This window comes from Ursus americanus, chromosome 21 (assembly GCF_024610735.1).
Source record: "Ursus americanus isolate L20-20 chromosome 21, mUrsAme1.1.p, whole genome shotgun sequence".
NCBI lineage: Eukaryota > Metazoa > Chordata > Mammalia > Carnivora > Ursidae > Ursus > Ursus americanus.
The window spans coordinates 16263008-16287398 of NC_142147.1; positions in this window are offsets into that span (position 1 = coordinate 16263008).

Below are 24391 nucleotides of genomic sequence, written 5' to 3' on the forward strand. Positions count from 1 at the left end.
GTATTTTCAAATATTTTTTATGTCTTCCTAGTCTGATTCCTCCAAGAGACCAATTCTATGTATGTTAGACTGTTTAATATATTATACAAGTCATAGAGGTTCTCTTAATTCTTTTCAGTTTTTTTCTCCTTGTTTCATATTGGTTTGAGTCTATTGCTTTGTTTTCAGGTTCACTGACGTTTTTATTTTGCAGTGTTCTGTCAGTCCCATCCGGCAATATCTTAATTTCATATATTGTTTTAATCTATAGCAGTTCCGTTTTTCAAATATCTTCAGTTTCTCTCCTCACTATCTTCATGTTTTTAGTTAATTCTTGCTCATGGATGTAATTGCTGTTTAACATCCTTGTCCATTATCATTTATTTCATTTCCATGTCTTTTCCTCTTGATTTTTTTTTATTGGTTATGGGTTACCCTTTTTCTGATACTTGGCATGTATAACATATTTTGATTGGAGGCTGGACTTTATGAATCCTATGCTACTGTTTTGACAGTTAATTTTGGCAATTGAGTTACCGTGGAAAAATTTATGACTTTGACCCTGTTTTTAAGATTTTCTAGGATGTATCTAGAGTAGACTTCATTCTAGGGATAGTTAAGCCATATTTCTGAGATAGGACTCTCTTGAGGTCTCCACCAAATGACGACCTGGCCAATCACCAAGGATGCTACTCTCTGGCTGGTTAGACTTTGCATAACTGCCTACCTTATGTGAGCTTTGTCATTTTTTTTTTTTAAATTTTATAACTTACTGGTATTGTTGGCCATACCCTGTGGAATTTTGCTGTGTGTACATATAGCTAAGTATTCAGCAATGACTAAAGGCAACCCTTATGTAGATTCCTGGAGCTATGTTTCTGCATAGTTTCCCCCTCCCCCAGAATAACTCTGCCTTACTACTTCAGTCACTTAAGCTTCCCTATACTCTAGTCTCTATCTACTCAACTCAATGAGACTGCCAGGCTCTCATTTACATTCTTGTCCCTCTCTGTGAATGCAATATAGACAGTGCATCCAGGCAAGAAGTTGGGAAAACTGTAGGATTCAACTCATTTTTACTTTCTTTTAGGGATCCCATTCTAGTGGTACCTACTGTCTAATATGTGAAGCCAGTCGCTTGATATATGCAGTTTTCTAGATTTTTACAGTGGCAGATTAAGTTGAGTTTCTCTTGCTTCTTCATGTCCAGAATCAGTTAAAGCAAGTCCTATGTTCATGATCTTCTAATGGCTTAAAAGTGAAAACAATAACAACAACACATACACACAGACACACAGACACACACACACAAACTTTGCCTTGTCCTGCAAGAACCTGCATGGTCTGGCTTTGGTTCTTTCTCCAACAGCATATCGCAACATGCAGTTCTTTTCAGTTCTTCTCACCAGGGGCTATGACCAGAATGCTGTCCTTCATTGTTCTCTGAGCACAATGAACCTGGTGTAGGCCCTGAGAAATTGCACTTGAGGTCTCCTCTACCTAGAATGTTTTATTCTCAGATGGCTTCAGTGCTCAAGTCCTCACTTTACTGAGGTCTCTAGCTGAAGTTATTTGATCAGAGACCTTCCATTACTTCACTACCTAAAATACCTCACTCTCTTTTCACTGCCTTCTCCCTACCTTCCTGATATTTTTCTCATAACATTTTTCACCACTCGATAATATAACTCACTTATATTTTTCTATCTTTCTCACTAGAATGTATGCTCATTGAGGAAATAGAGTTTTTATATTTGTTGTTGTATTCCCTATGAGTATGTACTAGTTGCGTAATCATTTTTCCTTTAAAGAAATAATAAAATTTCTTGGATACATACCACCTGATACTGTTCTTCCATCACTGTTTTGGGTATGTGACTTAAAGTATAAGAAGGAGATCCATCAAGACATCTTTCTTAGAACAGAAAGTTTCCTAAAATTTGTGTACCTAATTAATTTTTTTCTGTTGAGACCTCATATTTTTAACTTTTCTGCAACCTTTATAAGTATAACTGTTGTTATTCTTCCTTCTAATGTTACGATGTGGATTATAACTGATGTTAACTGATAAGAACGTGTTCTGTTTTTAAAGTTGTTCTAGCAGATACCGCTTGTGCTAATTTCAAATAAGGCTCCTTTAACCTTTACTACTCTTTGAGCATATCTTCCAAAGCTACTCTTGGAGCCTCTGCCCACATACAGAGGTTAAGATAAGCTCCACTAACGATCAGTGACTGTTCAATATGAAACCCAAGCTCTCTGGCCTCAGTTTGGTACAAACTGAGATAAAATTTACTTCCCCTGAAAGATTAGGCTAAAACTATCCTGAAATTTTACCTTTTTTTGTTTGTTTGTTTGTTTTTCTTTGTGTCCACTCCCTCACCAGTTCCTTCTGCAGGAGATTTTTTTTAGGAAAGTAGCATTCATATGATTCTTTACTTAGTCTGATAGGTATATTTGTCAGGTTAGGCTAGTGTTACAGTGTCTTAACAAACAATTCCCAAATCTCAGTGGCTTAATATATAAGGTTTATTTCTTCCTGATGTTGCATGTTTATCATAGGCCAGTTGGAGGGGGTAGGGTTTTTATCTGCATAGCACTCTGGGACCTGGTCTGATGTTGGGAGTCAGAGGTCCAGCAGGGAACAAATGGCATATTTAAATTAGTATAATTCAAGGAATATTTGATCAGGAGTTGGTTTGCTAAGGTGGGCAGAATGTAAGGGTCTCACAGGAGATAGTGCTGTGTTAGCAGAGTTGAAGCTGTCTTTCACCCACCCTACCTGGAACATGAGGCTTCTTTGATTTCCAGAGAGGGAAGATAGACTGAAAAATCAAGCATGGACTTTACAGTTACTCAGCCTGAAAATAATGTACATCAAATTTGCTCACACTTTCTTGGCTAGAGCTTGTCATATGTACCCACCTGATGGTAAAGGGACCAGAAACAGACATTTCCAACCTTTATGGCCTTCTTTCTTTTAAATATAATGGATATTGGCATATCTAATATGCAAACCACAAAGTGATGGTAAAGGGACCAGAAACAGACATTTCCAACCTTTATGGCCTTCTTTCTTTTAAATATAATGGATATTGGCATATCTAATATGCAAACCACAAAGTGATGCCTTTCCAGGAAGTTGATACTTACTACAGAAATTGTGCATCTTCAAACATACTTATCAACTTTTTGAACTTTTAGCAGTCTTTAAAGTTAGGTGCCTTCAGCTGTCAAGTTATTATAATCTCTATTTTTGATCAGTATAATTTTTAATTTTTGATCAGTGTCATAACTATGGCAGATAGAATTCTGGGTAAAATTAATAATTAAACATTTTAAATTAAAGGATTTATAAAGTAACTTTCTTTTTGCATGATCAAAGTGACAACTTGTTGACAGATAACTGTTACATGCCCTCCAATCTGATGAAATGATCTTTTTGAAGGAAAAAAGCATATCACATCAGTTCATGTTTAACATATATGAATTCAGTATTTGATATTTTATTTTTAACATATGGCTCCAGAAGATATGAGCCATATATTTCTCATAAATAACAAAGATAATGAATGCATCTCTCAGGACAGGTTAGATTATGCTATAATAACAAACAACACTAAAAATCTCAGTGGATTAAAATAACAAAGGTTTATTTCTTGTTGATGATACATGAACAGTGCAGAGTAGCCAATAGATAGATTAGGTCTACCTCAGCCTCATTCAGAGACCCAGTATGAAGTAGATTCAGTGTCTAGCTGTGCTATCACACTTGCAAAGACAGAAAAACAAAATATGGATAATTGCACAATAACTCCTAAAAGTTTCCACCCAGAAGTTGTATATATTATTTTCACTCATATTTCATTGGGCGTTTTCAGTCACATGGCCAGATTAACTTCAAGAGGTAGGGAAATGCAATTCTGCTGTTTCAATGGAAGGAAAACGGGAAGTATTTGGTGAACCATGCTGAGGGACTGCTACACTAAGACATGAAATTTATCTGAATATATTGAAAAGTGCTCATCACTTCAGACAACTGAAAAATTCATTGAAGTTCTGATAGTCCTATTTAAAAGGGGTTTAAATGTATATTTCTAAAAAGAGATTTATTCATCTTATGAATTGAGTATAAAAATAGCACAGAGAATATTTTACCTTTTTAAAATAACTTGGGACCACATTTATCTATGTCAATAATTTTATCTTAAAACCGGATCACTCTAAACACACGTGAAAATGAAGTACATATTGCTTTAGCAATCTTTCTAACTATCAAAAGGAAATTATTCTTTTGTTGAGGCCAAATCAACCCATAAAATGATACAGAATAGAGAAAAAGAGAATTTATCTGTCTAGGAAAATCATGAATTGTTCATAAAGGGTATGGATTTTGAGTTTGAACAATCAGGATTACAGTGGTGCTTTTCTGCCAGTGCTACAGTTTTTGCTTTAACTTTTCATTTTTTTAACTACTTTATTGAGGTATGATTGACATACAGAAAGTTGTACATATTTAATGTATACAACTTGATGAGTTTGGAGAGAGGTATATATCTGTGAAGCCATTCCCACAGTCTCTATCATCACCTCCAAAAGTCTCCTCCTACCTCTTTATTTTTTATTATGTTTTTGTATGTGATAAGAACACTGAAGATAAAGTTTCTCAGCAAATTTTTTAGGTATGTAATACATTATTGTGAAATATAGGCATTGTGCTACATAGTAGATCGCTAGGATTTATTCATCTAGCATAACCGAAACTTAGTATCCTTTGACTAATACCTCTCCATTTCTCCCTCCCCTGAACTACTGGAAACTAACTACCAATCTACTCTCTGCTTCTATGTGTTTGAGTATTTTATATTCCTCTTTATAAGACTAGTAGTCTTACAATATGTGTCCTTCTTTGTCTTAGCTTATCTCACTTAGCATAATCCATGTTGTTACTGGTGGAAGATTTGCTTCTTTTTAAGGATGAATACATTCCATGGACGTATATACCACATTTTCTTTATCCATTCATCCTTCAGTGAACATGCAGGTTGCTTCCGTGTCTTGGCTGTCGCGAATAGTGCAGCAGTGAATGCAGGAGTGCAGATATCCCTTCGAGATGCTTATTTCAGTTTCTTTGGATATATACTTAGATGTGGGATTAATGGATCATGTGGTAGCTCTGTTTTTAATATTTTGAGGAGCATCCATACTGTTTTCCATAGTGGTTGTACCAATGCCATTGCATCTTTAAGCCTCCCTTAAAAAACAACAGTTGAAACTCAGATACAGTGCTACATTCCTTTCTAAACTTTTTATTTATAATAATTTAGATTTACAGGGAAATGGCGGATAGTATAGAGTTCCCATGCTCCCCAAACCTAATTTCCCATATCTTATATTAGTATGGTGTATTGGTTACAAATGATGAAACAATATTGATGTATTATTATTAACTAAAGTTTGTATTTCATTAAGATTTCCTTAGTTTTTTCCTAAGAACCTTCTTCTCTCGCAGGATCTCACCCACGATACTGTAGTACATTTAGTTATCACGGCACTGTAGCATTGTTTGAGCTGTGAAAGTTTCTCATACTTGCCTAGCTGTTGATGACCTTGACAGTTTTGATGAGTATTGATCAGGTATTTTATAGAATGACCCACAAATGGGATTTCACTGATGTTCTTCTCGTGATTAGACTGGAGTTAGGGTTTGGGAAGGAAGACCACAGAAGTAAAGTGGCATTATCATTAAATCATATTATTATCATCAAATGGTATTAAATCATATCATCAAGTCATGATACATCATATCAAAATGATTTATGACTCTTGATGTTCACCTTGATAACATTGGCTGATTATTAATTTGGGATTCTTTTGCATGGGAGATTTATTTCTCCATTTATTTATTTTTGCTATTATTTATTCATGTCAGTAAAGACTGTGTATATTTATTTTATATTTGAGGTTATAGTCCACTACTACTTGATTTATTGTGTTGCTCCAAGTGTCCCAGCTTTGGCCACTGGGAACTCTTTGAGTTGGTTTCTTTGTCCCTTTAGCATAGACTTATTGTTATGGCAGGATTTTGTTTTTGTTTTTGTTTTAGCATTTCCTTAAGTGTCTGGCACCAAAAGATGTTCCAGATGCCTAAATATCCTTCTCCATTCCTAGGATTAGTTACTACTCCAAGGAGCCTGTATTTTTTTTTTTTTTTTAATTAAAAAATGGTATTAGTAACCAAGATTTTAATGCAAGGTAAACTCATTGCTACTGGACTGTTGTTGCTTTTAGGACTTTTTTTTTTTTTTAAGGGTGGAAGGGGGCAGAGGGAAAGAGAGAGAGAATCTTAACAGGCTCCACACCCAGCACAGAGCCCAATGCAGGGCTCTATTTCATAACCCTGAGATCATGACCAGAGCAGAAATCAAGAGTCGGATGCTTAACCAACTGAGCCACCCAGGTGCCCCACTTCTAGGACTTTTTAACTGACTGAGCAAGGAAATATGTGAGCACACTAACCTGTACATATACACATATTTATAATATTTCTATTTGTAGCCATTTGTATCTATATACAGATGTTACCAGCTATGCTGATGTCACCAACTCTAATCCATTATCCCATGGATCATTCTAGCCTTTACCTCTTGCTTATCTGTACCTCTCACTTCAGTAGTGGCTGCCACTATCTGCAACACTTACTTGTTTAATTCTGTTATACAGGTATAGTGATTTTGAATTTTTAACCTGGACTCCAAAAGGGAAAAACTTTATTGACTACAGTACCATGCATATATACAGTTTCTTTTTGCCTTTAGTCTTACAGGTTTCACTCACTTCCAAAGTTATTTAATTCTGCATCTAATTTCCCCCACCCCTTACGTAAGTTGTTCCATGCATTTGTCAAACAGTAAGTTTTATTTTTGGTTGCATCCTGTATTATATTTTTGGAACCCCAACTCCTAATTTTCTGGTATATTTTAAGGTTCACTCTGTGTTCTATAGTTGCATACACTTGGGAAAATGTATAACTGTCATGTATCCACTATTACAGTATCATACATAAACATACCCTGTGCTTCACCTATTCTCCCCCCAACCTCTGAATCTAGGCCAACAACTGATCTGTTTATCATGTCTGTAATTTTGCTTTGCCAGAATGTTATATAAGATCCCCCCCCCAAAAAAAAAGAAAAAAAGATCATATAGCATGTACTTTTTTCAGGCTGACTTCTTTCACTTAGCAATATGCATTTAAAATTCATCCACGTCATTGCGTGACTTGATAGCTCATCCCTTTTATCACTGAATAATATTCCGTTGTATGTAAGTATTCTTACCAGTTTATGTCTGCAGCAGTGTCTGCTCTGGTAAACAATCTCAGCTGTCTTTCCGGATGCATTCACTGTTGATATATTAAGTATATCATTAAATTTGATGAAGATTCTCTTAATTATTCTGATTACATTTCAGACTGTATAAAGGATATCCCAAAATAAAACCCCAAATAAAAACAGTGAATAATTTGTAGGTACACTTTATTTAGAGTTATTGAGAACTGACTGCCTGTATTATTTTATTGTTGTCCAAGTCCTTTCAAAATATTGATTAGCTGTACTGTAGATAACATAAAATGCAGCTTTTAAGATCAAACACATGCTTTATGATTTCTTTGTTCTGTACCGCCCAATTGTTTGCTAACTTGATTTGTTGCTATTTGATTCACTTGTTTAATCAAAAAATCCATGTCACCTACCGGAACCTGGGGTTCCCAGGATTCTACAGTGCTTACGCTGACATAGAAATTACTAACAATTTTTACCAAGAAGGGCAGCCATATGAAAATTTGTTAAAGATTCATCGAACTCAACTTGCATTTATCTCAATTGATCGATTACACTTACACCAGCAATTTTCACATTTGTTACAATACACACAGAAAAGAAAAATAGCTAAGGGTATAAATTAGTTCATATTTGCTCTAACCACAAACATGAAAGGGAGTACATTAAAGCTAATCATCCTTCTATTACCTTGTCATTGCTGCATTTTTACTGATACATGATGTGAAATGTAAAACAGAGAGCTTTGGGAGCATGGTAATAATGGAGTGTGTGAACGATCAGCTTGTCTTCCTGCTCGCTTCAGCATCCTGCTATTTGGGCTGTTTAAATCTGGTTTTAAACCATAGGATTTGGGCCTTTATGAAGAAAAATAAAGCTGGGCTTGAGAGGCAGTGAATAATGGAACTTAAAAAATGTTAATATTTTCAAACATTGTATTTTATAAAGATCAGAAATTCACCATCTCAACTGCATAAAACGTTAGCTGTTTAAGAGATTTACATACCTCTCTCAAAAATTAGAAATGAAATAGCAACATCTAGTAAAAAAATATTAGCAGAATCCAATTTAACTGAAAATATGTGTATTAGTATTCAAACTTCTTGAAGACACAGTATTCTTAGAATCGCTTTTTGCCAGTAAGTGGAAGCAAGATGAGATTTATAATAGATGAGATCAAGTAGATACCCAGCAGCCAGACCCTAATAGGACATTGCAAATAGATAGACTTTCATTCTGAAAAAATGGGGAGACATTGAAGGATTCTGAATAAAGTAGCTGCAGTTTTTGTGGGACACTTAGGTTGCTGTTTTGAGAATGGAATATAGGGGAAGGGGTAGGAATGTGGTGCATCAGTTAGAAGCTGTTGCTATTTAATCGAGATGAGAGATGATGGTGGTTCTGACAAAGGAAGTAGTGGTTGAAGTGGTGAGGATCAGAATCTGGATAGGAGACTGAGATATACAGACATAGATATAGATGTATATTTGATTGTGGAATCAAATTCAGACTCCATAAGGATATATCTTCATTCTGAAGAAGAACACTCAGGCAGTGACCATAGATGTCTCATTAAATATTTATGTGTAACTTTTCAGCATACTAGGAAGCCCATTTTTCTCTTACTTATGGATGGAAAAATAAGTGTCATTTGGCAAAAATGTAAGGCAAATATAAAAATAAATACAAGGAAAAAAAGCCATGCAATGATATCTAACATGATGGTCTTTTTGAAGGCTCTGTGCCATGAACCCACTCTTTGTTAGATGAAGCAAGTTTTAGAATGGTGTTCAGGACATACCAGTGCCAAACTTAATCTTTTAGTATATTCAAAAGAATTGAAAGATGAATTAAAAGAAAGATGCTTTTCTCAACAGGAGATTTTATTTTCATGCATACTCTGCTATTCTACCACCTAAAATCATCTTATGAGCCACATGTGGGATGAGTTCTGGTCTATGTGAATGACTGCCCACGGCATCAGTGTGCAAGTATATGAGGCTCCAGATTTCCCCACATGTTTTCCTCTATGAATTCTGCATAAAATTTATGAATGATTTGTGTTAGGATTTCTTTCAGTTCCTTCCCTGGCCTTTTATCCATCGACTGGTCCTTTGCTTCAGCCTTAGTCATACTATATTTGCAGTCTTCTCCTCATGGGTCTCTAAGCACTTACTGTTTACTCCTGTATCCTAATCATTTACAGTGAGAAATTAGTTTTAACTTATTTTTAGTCAACAAAAGTGTTGATTTTTTATGATAGAATATAATTTCACAAGTGGTTATACATTTTTAGTAACCAGTGATCATATGTAAAATTATGCTTTTTAAAAACCTATTTACTAACTTTTTTTTTTTTTTTTTTACAAACTGAACTTCAAAAACGGGGTCAATCGTGATTTCCCTTATCTGAGTTTACATGTTTCCTGTCCCAAAGGAAAATAATACATTGATTTAGTGAGAACTGACAAACAGAATTTTGAGGTTTTTCTTAACTACAAAAATATCAGGCACACTGCTCAAAAGTATATGAAATAAAAATATGGACTCAAAATAAGCAATCTGATACAAGTATTTGTTACTTATTATATTTTACATTGGGTAATTCAGTTTTTATTAAGTAACCATTTCCCTTCACTTAACTATTGTTTACATGTATTAGTATCAGAATCTCTTCTTACTGCCTCACATCACTTTATTCATCAATCATAAGGCTGCCCATCATACTAAAATGTGTTTTCCTGCTGACATTTGAATCCAGAAATTGAAACAGATGATTGAAAGGATTAAAAATGACTGGAACTATCTCATAAAAAATGCCAGAATGTTTTGAAATGTTTGTATTTTTTTCTCTAAACTAAAAAATCCTCAGGGGAACAACAGTGTGTCTTACTATTGTGTCCTCAGTGCTTAATGCAGTGCCTAGTACAAAGTAAATCCCAAATCAAAATTTATTCTTTGCAGTGAACAATTGTTCATTGATTGAATGAATGAATACTTAAATAATAGTTGGTGTGTATACACAAAATAATTCAAAGGAATATTCATTTTCCTCCTGACCACATTCAGACTTGTATTCCTTTGGGTAAAAAAAGAAAAAAAAAAAAGTTCGCATCACCTTCATGGTGAATTGAGTTTGCAAAAAGGACAGATCTCTCTTAATTCGCCAAAAAGTGAAAATAAGAAGAGCCATTTCTCCAGCCATGTGAAATTCCATGCATTTTTTCATGTTTATAGAGATAAATGTGTTTATTCTAGTTACTTATTTCTGTACGTGAAACTCTGACAAAACAAGAGCCATTTTATCGTATGTCATGATTTTGTGGGTTAGAAATTCAGGCAGGGCTCAGCTGGGTGATTTTTCTATCCTCTATGGTGTTGTCACACATCTTTCAGTGGTATTATGATGGCACATGGTCTGAAGGGCCCAAGACAATGAAATGCACAGGTCTGATGCCTTGACAGAGATGGCTCATGTCTCCATCAGGGTAATCTCAGGGTCGTCAGATCTCCCATACGGTAGCTTAAGACTTCAAGCATGAGTTTTCCAACAACCAAGGCAGGAGCTGCATAGCCTTTGATGCCTTAGCCTCAGAAGTCCCTCTGCCACTTCTGCCTTATTTTAATAGTCAAACAGTTACAAGCCTGCCCAGATTCAAAGGGAGGGGACTTACCATACCTCTCATTGGGTGGAGTGTCAAAGAATTTGCAATGATGTTTTAAAACTAGTGGATTATCTCTAACATTAGATAGATCTTCTGAAATGTAAGTATCATATTAAACACTCTGTATCAAAATGTTACCTATCTGTACAGATAAAATAACATTAGCCAAATTTTGCATCAAGCTATCAACTGTCTTTTATTTTAAAACTGTGAACCCGGAAGTCACATGGTTCTGAATCCTTCCTAGAATACCTGAATTCAAGGTAATAGATAAAGCCAGTCTGAGAGAAAAAAAAAAAAAAAGTCATGAGAAACCACATTGTATTGTTGAGCTGTCTGAGGCGACCGTGACTGCAGTTGTGAGCCAAACAAATCCCTAAGCAATCTTAGACCTTGTTGCAAGGATTATGCAAGAAAGCTTTTCTGCTCATCTCCTTGGGTGAAAGACAGGCTTTACCTATTCATGGGTTTAGGTGGCTCAGCCTAGAAATATTTATATGCTTTCTATATTTCAGCCTAAAGGCGTGAGAATAATATACTTTGAATGAGTAGATCTAATGACAGTACAGAGCAAACTGACCACATTACAAACCAAAGCATTGGGAAGGTATAAGGGAAGAGGGAAGAGCTAAATTTGAAATGTTAGACACTATCAGTGGATCTAGAGTAGAAAAAGATTTGTTTGTAACTCTTAGAGTAATGAGTTGACTCAAAAGGGGAAAAATACAATTATTAATTCTCTCACATGTCTATTCATGGAGAGTTTAATTTAGGATTAATGGTTTGGCCTCTGAAATCAGGGCAGCAGATGGCCTAATGTTCAAATACTGGGTCCAATTACCACCACTGTGTCCTTGGGCAAGTTCCATAACCCATCTGACTTGCATTTGTCTCACCAATAGAATGGAGATGGAAATAGAATAAAGTTGATGGGATTTTATTATTTTTATTATTATACAATAAATTGTATAATATATGTATTAATAAAGAGAAAAGCAGTCTCAGACATTCAGGAGCTACCCTGGTCCTATCAGCTAAGCCTTGGTGTTGCTACATATTATTTGGGCACTCATTGCTAGACCCTATTATTCTACTGTTGAACATAAACAATTTTAGAGAATATCACCAATAGACAGGGCCTCTCTGTGGTCATGATGGCCCAAGACAAAAACAAGACCACTCCATTATCAAGTCTAAAAACTGACCAATTATGAGTATTGTCCAAGGCACCAAATACCAAACAGCCTATTCTCCTAGCTAACATGAATGGCTGCTGCTGTTTGTTTTTTTTTTTTAACCAAAAACAGCTTTAGCCTTCCTTTATTAGTCCACCTTTCCTAAAGATGAGGTTTATTGAGAATCCTAATCATAGAACTATTCCTGATTTCTGACATCCCTCAACCCAGTGCAGGCCCCGGTTTCCTTGGGCCCACCCCAAGCCAACCAGAGCACAAATCTGACACTAGGTCCTACCTACCACAATTTTACTGAGATATCCCATGCTTCCCCATGGTGTGCATTCTCCTGTGCATTTTTCAAGCATAGGCAGGTTCCTGGTGGTTTTTGATTGAAGGACTGTATGTAGAGTGCTTAATGGAGTAACTATCAATAAATGTTAGCTGCTATTATTGCTAGCAGCAGAATTGGCATGATTAATGCTGTATCTTCCTTTTTCCTTCCTTCTTTCTGTCCATGAGACTATATTACACATAGATTATGTACCATGACCTGTAGTTAGAGAAAGATACTATTTTAGGATGTAATGCTTGAACATGGTAAGGTAGTATGAGCAAGAGAGAACTTATTAGGACAGAAGAGGTAAGGAATGGAATTGTGTATCAGGCATGGGATTATATAAGCACACGATGTATATTAGGGACACCAGAAGTTTGCCCTAAATATTTTTTCCAGGAAAATTTTCAGTTGAAAGACTTCATCTGATATATTAAGAACACTAATTGTAGTCAATGAATTACAAATAACTACATAGACTAAATGATAGTCTGTTGCTTTTTCTAGAAACAAAGTTATTTCTAATTAAAAATTTATGGTAATTTATGTTTGGGGAATTTGAAGGCAGTTCAAAGTCGATGGCAATTTATCCTACTACATGATCAGTATCATTGATTATGTAATCAGCATATTAGCAAATGCATTCAAAATTTCCTAATATTCATGCAGCTTTAAAGCTTTACTAAGAGGCTTAGTTAAATTACATTGAGAAGAATAGGATGTTCTTAATTGGGGCATTACAGTGAATGTACTAGTTTGCATAGTTAGATGATTTTCAGATAGTTTGCATAAGTTAAACAATCTAAGACATGTTAAACACTATGCCAACACGTAAAATATTTTAAAAAGCGGTATATTTATAATGGCACGTGGCTGAAAAGTAAAATATTTTAAAAAGCGGTATATTTATAATGGCACGTGGCTGTCACAGTGGTGGACTTTTGATAACATATGGTTTGAAAAGCTCCCCACACCTCCAAATCCTTTACGTTAGATTTGTGGAAACAACACCGGATTGGACTCAAACCCACCCGAATTTTTAATCCTGACCCCATTACTTATACTTGGGGCAGCTTTAGCCATTTTGTTAAACTCTCTGCGTCTTAGATTTCTTAACTGAAAAATTAAGATTGTGGTATTCAGTATGCATACTGATCATGCCAACTGAGAAAAAGAATGTTGTATTCTCAGGATTTAGTGTTGCCCACTTAAAGACTAGTTATCTTTCTCTAAAAAATAGAAGCATGTGAGATTCTAAGATTAAGTGTCGGCTGCCTTGATCACTGTAAATCCATGTTCCCATCTGACCAGCATCAGCAACAGTCTTGACCTAAGTGACACTTAACAGAGCTCTAAGAAAGTCAGTGCATCCTTGGAGGCCCAGAGATCCAGACTGAAAACACCTTATTACAAAGCTGTAAAGTCTTTTTCATGGGATAGTAAGCTCCTTGGTGGCAGGGAGTTCATCTTTGCATCACTATTATTCAGTTTAGTGCAACACTCACTGTGGACAGTCCATGTTTGTTTGTTGTTTATTATTTTTTTTAAGACAGAATTGCCAACTTTAGGTCCCTTATGAATCATGTACTCTAATTACCTTGTTACTAGGTTGACTTTTTTGACTTTTTGAACTCCACTTTCTTTTTGTTCTTCTTTGTCCAGTATCCTGGAAAAAGTTCTCTACTTCGCCGGTGGTAGCCTAAATAGTGAACAGGATATAGCATGACCTATGGCAGTACGTCCACGGATTGTTGGTTTGGGACGAGTCCAGTGAAGCCAGTCCCCAGGCCATAAATTTCAATCCACAGATGATTGGTGGCCTTTTATAAAGTTGGAGGTGAGCTGCTTGAGGACCCATTTTCTCCATACCCACTTCCTTGTTTAAAAACACATCATTTTTCAAAAAGCACTTTTGAAACTTCTTTATAAATGGTCCTGAGCAAAAAAGGCAAAAGTGCTCCCTGGTCCCACTCAACAAACACAAGTTGTCTAACACCACCTAGTTCTGACAGCCATTGGTGAATGTGAATTTGTTTTCTGTTTCCTCCCCCAGACTAATTTTGTTCTTGTGAAACATCTGCTTAGCTTTTAATCTCCTGGACTAACAGGTCATTACTCATTTGTTTATGGACCAAATGATTCACATCGGCATAAATAACTCCTGTAATATTGTTCTCTCAATTGAGTGACTCTTCAACAAAGCAATAATGAGTAGGATGTGTAACTTCTGCTAATCTTGTTTATTGTTTGTAGACCATGCCAGTGCTTTCAGTTTGTTATGATTTCTGGCAGGAAAACAGGACTTGCAGCCTTCCAACTACAGATAAGCTTACATTCTTAAGAATCTTGGTAGACATATTTAAATATAACACTCAAAGCTACAGAATTTCTGCATTGCACTAGCAGCTCCTAAAGCCTTTATAGTTCTAATCTTCTTTTAGAAATTATAGCTAAACCATAATATTTGGCCACTGTCCTGTTGGAACCCAAGGTTCTGTTCTCTGGCCAACCATATCCATTTTAAGTAAGACTCCCTGATGAGATGAATTAGGTTTTATATTTCAAGATAGGCATTTACCACAAAATACTATATGCCTTTTTCCCCCAAAGAGATTAAGAGGTTCTCTCACACCCTTCCATTCCTTTATTTAAACAGTATATTTATGTTATTTTCAAGACCAACATTGGTTTGAGTTGTTATTTAAAAAATAAATAAAGTAGATTAATCAGAATGATGTTTGGGGAAAAAATAAAATAGTTTTGTGCATTCTAATATTTCCAGCAGAAAAACTTGCATACTTAGTCCACTGATTAATTATCCAATGTATATAGAGCTCTAAATTGTTTATAAAGCATTGGAAGAGTCACGTTAACATAGATATTTTGTCACACCTGTTTCATATTCCTGTGTGACTCCATTTGTATGAAGTATCAGAACAGAAGAGTAGCTCCCTCTTTGAGATATTTTGAGGGAAAACTTGGGTTGATGGAAATATTCCATAGTTTGGTCTTGCTGACAGTTACAAGGGTTTATGCATTTATAGAGTCTCACCAAACTGTGAACTTTTTAAATTTACATTTTTAACAAAATAAAGTTATTTTTAAAACTGCCAAAAAAGAATAATATTCAAATCAAGCCTTTTTATACAGATTTATAACATACAGAGAACAATCCCAGTATTTAAATATTCCGTATTTATATGTTGTCTTTAATTTATAACAAAAGAATTTTTCAGTAAATAAATAATTAAAATGTTTGTTGCATGCCCACGTTGGGATAGGCACTGTTGGGACTGAGGATAAACAGCTAGTGAGCAAAGGCAGACACAGTCATCATTATCACGGAGTTTATAGTGTAGACAGACCTTGAGGAATGAGGACAAGATTCAGGATTCCGAGATTTAAAGAGAAGGATATGCTGAAAGGGGAAAATAATGTCCATTCTTGCTGCAGCATTAATGCAGATACTAAGCACCTACGAAAACTTGAACTCATTAAAGAAAGGGCCTAGGTCTTAGGGTTTACTGAGCCCCAAATGCATATGCCAGGGCCTGGCACAGAAAACATTCCGTGTGTATTTGTCAAATGAATCCATGACTGCATGAGCGAGAGAGACAAAACTACTCCTAAAATACAAAGGAGTGATTACGGGCATTTCAATACAAAGCATCATTTGATAAAGATCTTTTAAATAAATGACCGATATATCATACAGAAATCAGATGAAAATTACCTACTTATCCCATGTGTGCCTTAAAGTTCCAGAAATTCTTTGCAGCATGGATTCCAAAGGCGAGCTGGAAGTGCTTAGTGTCAAAACCCTGTGTGGGCCTAGACTAGACACAGGAAAAATAAAACCTGAGAGGGTCGTGTGTATGAACATTGGGATTAGGCCTGTGTTTTCATGGTTTTAGTCCATCATAGCCCAGGAGAAGGCAACTCTTTGGAGCATTATCAAATGTTAGACACCCTTTGCTTTGTGTATAAAAGCACTTCACGCCTCTGCCCCCTTTAGAAGAGAAGCCGATCCGATCCTAGCCTGGAAAGCTCAGAAACCCATAGAGCAATATTAACGGTTTCCAAGTCTTTGGTGCGGGAACAAAAATAAAATGAAGGCGAAGCTGGGCCCTGAAGGAGTTTGTCGAGTTAATGAATGATGGCCTCCTTCCATCGTCTGATATTCAATTGAGTCACAGCAGATGGGCAAGGGCTCCACGGGAAAAATGAATTATGCACATCAGACTGTTGCTACATTTCTCACAATCACATTTTCATCACTTCACCTGTTGTATATCTGGGGCTGATTAGTTATGCATCTCATCTCATATTGGCAGTCCTGGTTCAGAGATAATCTTTAATTGGTTTTTCCCTCCCGTATGTGAATCTGTTAAAGATTTTTGTCTGTTTGTTCCCTCATCACACAAAGCGTGTACCTTGAATTATTTTGGAGAGGCTGATGATGATGGTTATAACATTAATATCACTTGAGGAGCTCGGGCACAATAAATTATGAGGAGGGTGTATTTTGAGGGGGGAGGCTGTATTTCATAAGGCATTGTTTAAACAGAAACAACAGAGTCGGCAAAAGTTACCACATCAGGGTTAGATCAGGCAGTAGTTTAAGGTCTTGCTAAAAGGCACATTCACTTGCTTTCTTTTTGACGTCTGCACAGTTAAATGCATCATTTTCTCTTCGTGTAACTTTAAGATCAGATAAGCATTTACTCATCAAGGGAAGCAGGATTGTGTCATGGAAAGACCTTAGTTTGGTGTTTAGGTCTGATTTTGGATGCTTATTTATTGTGTAGGTGTAGGCAAGCTATTTTACCTTTCTAAACCTCAAATTCTGAATAATATGTCCACCTCTAAAGGGTTGATGGGAAGATAAAGCAAAACTATGTGAGTAAAGTCCCTTATGATACCTGGAGGAAAAAAAAGACAAAGAACAGATCCATTCAATAAAAGGTTGTTGAACCTAGAAGGATGTAGTGGAAAGTGAATAGGACAAAATAAAAGTCAATCCTTATCTGGGCTTCTTCTTCAATATTAGGGGAAACAAATACATCTGTGGAACACTTTTTTTATGACATAGAATCAGTACATGTAAATAGGTAAATATTATAATGATCCTGGTGAAACAAAGGTAAGAGTTAGTCATCCCTACCCGTTTGGCTCTCTCCCTTTCTCTACCAGCCACTGTGCTCTGACACTTAGACTTAGCAATTTCCAAGATCCTTTTCATCTCTGGAGTCCTATGACAAAATAATAATGCATCAGTATTTTTTTTTTAATTCTTTGTAATGTAGAAAAACCTCACATTGGCCAGAGTCCAAAGAGGAGAACAGAAGCCACTAAAAGTATGTAAGTCACAGTAGATAAGGTGCTGGGAATTTGTTACATGGGTGATAGAAGTGCTAAGAAGCCAGAAGACGACTCTGGTATAACCCAGAGATTAGCAAAAGCAAAAGCCTATGCCATCCTAGGCAGGAGGAACCAAGAGAAGGACAGGATTCAACTGGAACCACTGAAGTAGTTGTGCTACACAGACCCAACCCGAGGCAGAGAAAGAGGAGAGAAAATCCCTGGATGTCCTATTCCTCCTACCCTCCGGTCTCTCAGTAACCAATCTCTCGGTTCAATCTCTGAACACAGCTAAAAGTCAGCTGATCTGAGAGCCTGCAGAGATCAGCTCCTCTATCACCCAGGGACTCAGAAAAGGAGTGAGAAATAGATCTGAGGGCAAACAGGTCACGGGCTGGCCCAGATCAACTGATCCATTAAAGGTAGAAAATTATTATTTATTACAGACTTCAGTTAAATGAATGAGTGACCCCAGGGCCTCCCAAATCAAGGCCTAGTGGTCACCTCATGGTTATGCTTACCAGCTGGGTAAATACATCTAGACAATGCCACCACATTTACTGTTCTTTTGCTGTCATTATATTGTGGTTTAGGAGTAAGCCCGTGTACTCATAAAATATTGGTTGATGATTATCTCTCATAACTTATTTCTATTTATTTTTATTCTGTAACATACTAACATTACAGAGCAATGTTTTTTTGTTTTTTGTTTTTTAACATTTATTTATTTTAGAGAGAGAGAAACTGACAGACAGCATACCAGGATGGTGAGGGAGGGGCATAGGGAGAAGAAGAGAAAGTCTCAAGCAGACTCCGTGCTGAGTGTGGAACCCCAAGCAGGGCTTGATCTCAAGACCATAAAATCACAACTTGAGCTGAAACCAAGAGTCGGATACTCAACTGACTGTGCTACTCAGGCACCCCACAACACAATGCTTTTTAAAATTGTTTTGAGCAAGATTAATATAAGGGCAAAAATAATTCTTCAGATCTCACATCCATTCATTGTTAAATTCTTTTTGTCCATATCCTCTCTTCCCCATTCATTGTTTAGGAATCCACACTGTTATTTGAAGTGCTCTGATAAGTCCTGCAATTAAAAAGTCCAATTTAACCTAGTGTTTTCTGATCATATTCAATGAAAAATTTTTGGTTTTTTTCAGAAGCACCATTTAACCTAACCTGAATCTACCCTTCCATGGTGCACACCTTGGGAATATAAGTGTAAAACATCTTTAGAAATCTTTTACTCGACACTTTCTTGCTTGAAGTACCTACATGATAGAAACTCAATTTTATGTAAGATCTTCTGTTCCACTTTTGATTACATTTATAAAATTTTGGAAGTAATTTCTTTTACCTTCCCATCACTGGTTTTGTCTTCTTGAAGCAAGTCATTAAAGGACTAGCAAATACACAGTAGCTATTTTCAAGAATCTTGTGAATGTAATCTGTCATGTGTCCACCTTACATGTCTCATTTAAATCTAAACATCACTACTTTCTCCACCAAACCCTCAAATATTTGGTGTTTTCTTCAACGTTCTGGCAATTTCTGTGGAAATGTTACTGTTCTCCATGTCCCTTCTAATATATGATTTTCAGATGCTCATACCCTGTCAGGTGGGTTCTTACTAACAAAAAGTGAAGTTGAATTATCATTCCATTTCTCTTATATAAAAATGTTCATTTCACCAAGTTGGTGTGAGAAATACATTGTGGAGTTACATATCAGTTTTGTCAGCCAAACTAACAGAAGGCAACAGAGGCTGGGAAAATGTGGAAGAACCCATGTCTCCTATTCCATATAGGTCAGAGTCAGAGATGGGAGAGATTCAGGAATCCTGATTCTTAGATTGTTTAACTAATTTCCAGGAAATTTGTGTCTGTTAAGGATGGGCAGTACAATAGATATTCAACAGCTATTTCCTGTCCCCATGCTCCAGTTTCTGGTGTTTCCCCTTATTTTAGGATAACTGCTACAGTGAGCCACTGTTTCATGAGAAGGTGTCTTCTTGATTCTGCTGAGGCTAAAAGTTAAAATCAGCAGTTCTCTACATATTCTTCTCCTGCCCTCACCCCATCATGTATCAGGACATGATACCTAGGCTCAGTTGATTTCCACTTTATTCTATATGAACGTTGCACTTATGGACCATGGATGACTGTCTGGTTCAGACTAAGCAAAACTTTGGGAATATTCCAGAACTAAGAAATACGGTCCCAGCTCCCAGACTAAACTCAAAGGAACTTGGAAAAGTCACAAATTTTAAGCTCTGAGAACTGGAACAAAATAAGAGTGTCAATATAGTTAGAATGAAGACAGTGATGATTTGGTGGTCTACATATGATGGCTATAAATAAAAATTTCTATTATGTGCTGTTCTTGCTTGAAAATATTGCCTATATTTTCTAATACCTGGGCACCGATATACCTAAGTATATTCTGAAAGGTAGAGGATAGTTGACTATTTCTCTATAAAAATGAGTAATCATGAGCAAATTAGCGAATTATTCATCTAAGTATCTATGTATGATATGTGTGCGTGTATGCATGTGTGTGTGAATTGGACCCATCTTATATAGTACACAAAATTCAACTTGATATGGATTCAAGACTTAAACAGAAGACCTGAAATCCTAAAACTTCTACAAAAAATATAGGGGAGAATCTCCCTGACATTGATCTTGGCAGTGATTTTTTGGATATGACACCAAAAGCATAGGAAACAAAAACAAAAATAAGCAGATGAGATTACATAAAACTAAAAATCTTCTGCACAGCTAAGGATATAATTGATGGAATGAAAAGATGAACTATGGAATGGAGGAAAATATTTACAAATCACGTATCTAATAAAGGATTAGTATCCAAAATGCATTAGGAACTTCTACAACTCAATAGCAAAATAATAATAATAATAATAATAATAATAATAATAATAATAATAATAATAATAAAATACAGATAACTCTATTTTAAGAAATTGGTCAAAGGACCTGATAGACATTCCTCCAGAGAAGACATGGAAATGGCCAACAGATACATGAAAAGAAGGTCTCACTAATCATCAGAGGGATATACACTGAAACCACAATGATCACCTCATACCTATTTTTGTTTTTAAAAGCAAAGCTTTATTAAGAATACAAAGATAACAATTTTGGCAAGGATGTGGGGGAAAGGTTACCCTGGTATACTATTGGGGAAAATGTAAATTGGTATATCCACTAGAGAAACAGTATGGAGAGGCCTCAAAAATTAAAAATAGGAGTACCATATGATCTAGCAACCCTACTTCTGGGTATTTACCCAAATGGATTGAAATCAAGATCTCCCCTTGTTCATTGTAGCATTATTCACAATAGCCAAGGTATGGAAACAACCACAGTGTCCATGGATGGGTGAATTAATAAATCATGGTATATACATATAATGGAATATTATTCAGTCTTCAAAAGAAGAGGATCCTGCCATTTGTGACAACATGGATTGACCTGAAAGACAACATGCTAAGCGAAACAAGCCAAATACAGAAAGATAGTTACTGTATGATCCCACATATTTGTGGCATCTAGTAAAGTTAAACTCATTGGAGCAGAGAATAGAATGATTCTTGCCAGGGGGTTGGGGGAGGGGTAAATGGAGACACTATAGTCAAAAGTACTATAGTCAAATTTTCAGTTACACAAAATGAATGAGTTCTGGAGCCCTGTTATACAGCACAGTGCCTATAGCTAGCAATATTATATTGTATACTTAAATTTTGCTAAGAGAGTAAATCTTAAGTATTCTTACTACTTCTGTGACTAATAAATGAGGCAGGAAGAAACTTTGGGTGGTGATAGGTATGTCTGTGACACTGATGGTAATATTTGCACAGGTGTATACTTACCCATGAACGCATGGAATTGTATATATCAAATATGTAGTCTTCTTTACCTGTCAATCATACCTCAGCAAAGTGCTTTAAAAATGCATACCTCCTGGGGCGCCTGCGTGGCTCAGTCATTAAGCGTCTGCCTTTGGCTCAGGGCATGATCCCAGCGTTCTGGGATCGAGCCCCACATCAGGCTTCTCTGATGGGAGCCTGCTTCTTCCTCTCCTACTCCACCTGTTTGTGTTACCTCTCTTTGTTGGCTGTCTCTCTCTCTGTCAAATAAATAAATAAAATCTTTTTAAAAAAATGCATACCTCCTATAGGGTTTTGTGAGCAATTAAATAAGGCACTCTAGGTATCCATCCATGTAACAAATTTAGCTGGCAACTTACCTTGCACTATTTTTATCTACCAGGTGCAACCCTAGGCACAGGGTTTCATTGTGTTTCACTAATAACAATCATACTTTTTAAAGTTGAAGAAGCCGTGGCTCAGAAGGGCCTCATTAACTAATGTTGACATTTTCTAGCTGAGTAACTTAGGATGGAGGAAACTAAGAAGAGAGTTACAATCCCTGACTGTAGTGCCAGTTAAATCATAAAATGGAATAGCCAGATGGTACACTTTGCTGTTCACTCATTCTGTAAAGTACAGGTGCCTTGTGAGGTGGAAATATATAGCTACAGTGACAAGAGCTTATGTATGTTTGCTTCTTTAAAAAAAAAAAAAGATTTTGTTTGAGAGAGAGAGGGACAGAGCATGTGCGTGCATGAGTGGGGGGGAGGGTAGAGGGGTGGGGGCAGGGCAGAGGGAGAGGGAGAAGCAGACTCCCCACTGGGCATGGAGCCCAACGTGGGCCTTGATCCCAGGACCCTGAGATCATGACCTGAGCTGAAGTCACACCCTTAACCAGCTGAGCCACCCAGGTGTCTCCTGTATGTGCTTCTTGATGCTACTTTGAACAAAAGAGCCCCTGCTGAGAACACAACTTTGTGGAGAGATTAGTAGATTCTAAAAATTCCTTTTCCAAAGGGTGGTTGGCCATAATGCATGGCTTATCAGTGTTTAGAGAGCATAAATTGAGGAAGTTAGAACCTTACATAATAGGAGCCTTATGATTGTTATTTTATAGAAGATGTAAAACCAACTCTCCTCAATTTGAGCAAGATTTTCTCAGTTTTAGAAATAGAAGTCCTGCATTGCGGAACACCCTCAGTCTTAGACAAACCAGGACACATAGTTTATCAATATAATCCAGAATGGAATATTTGGGTCATAATTGCATAATCTCGTTAGAAGGAAAACTAAGTTTTCTCGTTGAGTATTTCCATAGTCACCCATCTTTATTCTTAAATAAACTTACGGGTTTGGAATCTTGATGGCTTTATAATTGCATGCCATTCTCTGCCAAAATCTTTATTTGAAACAGGAAATCCTGTTCCTTCAGGATTTTGTTGTTATTGTTCCTCTTTCTTGTCTTAGTGTATTTGGAATACCAAGTTGATATTAAAGGTTACTGACTTCTGTTTGGCTTTACAAGGACAAAATCTTTCCCAAGCCCTCCTTGGAAGTCATAGTAGGCATGGAGAGTTTTCTGAATTTAATGATTTGTCGTTCAGGAACTGGTAGTGTTAATGTTGTGACCATGATATGGCCTTGCAAATAGATCCAGTGGTTGAATATTGAAAAATGAATTTTGTTCTTGACTTTTTAATCAACTTGTATCTCTAGCTTCCTTTAAATAAAGAGGTTAGTTGGTGTGGGGATAATCAGGTCTGTTCTTCTATGAAAAAAAAAAAGCTGCCTGTTACACATTTTATTACTCTCTGTATTTTCTTAAATAGCATTTTCACAAGAGTAATAAATTGTTGCAATACATGCTCCTGGATTTACTCTCAGTTCCGTGAAGCAGGAACAGTCTTGCCTTATTAAGCAGTGTATTTATTTTAACTACACAGTACATCCTGATTGAATGGACACATCGATAGAGGATAGATGGATGGATGCAGGTATGCATGCGCACATGGATGCTTGAATGAATGGTTGAAACACAGCTAAAGCTAGCCTACTGTGGTCACAGGACATGGTGTAATTCTGACAGGCCCTGACAGTTTATGTAAACCTCCTTTATTTTGGATTAAAACAATCTACTCTTCTCCTTCGTTTCTTCTGACTGGAAGCAAACGTGTGTTAGTGCTACCATACCCACACACAGGACGGGAAAGAGTTCAGAGAACGTACACCTTCTGCTCAGTGATCAATAAACTCTTCATACCATGTGCTCACTAATTCTGCCCCTCCTTTAAACTGGGAAGCTTGAAGTTGAGAGGAATCTTACAGATTGAGCAATTCAAGACACTTTGAGGGATGAGGGAAAAGAGAACAAATGTGTTAACTTATTTGCTAAATGTTATATAGTACATTGTTAAGAGAGTCAACAATAAAAGCCAGATATGCTATGGCCAGCTCCTGGATTCTTGATGCCGTCTGCTTAAATGTTAGTATACCTCTTAAACGTTTCCTCATTGAGCCAGGCTCCCTGAATCAAACTCTTGTCTGCCTGACCTACGTTAAAAAAATTAGCCTTTATTCTTTGGCACTACCTCTTGCTAAACTACGTTTTTCATCTTTAGCCTCTTCTAGTCAGACTA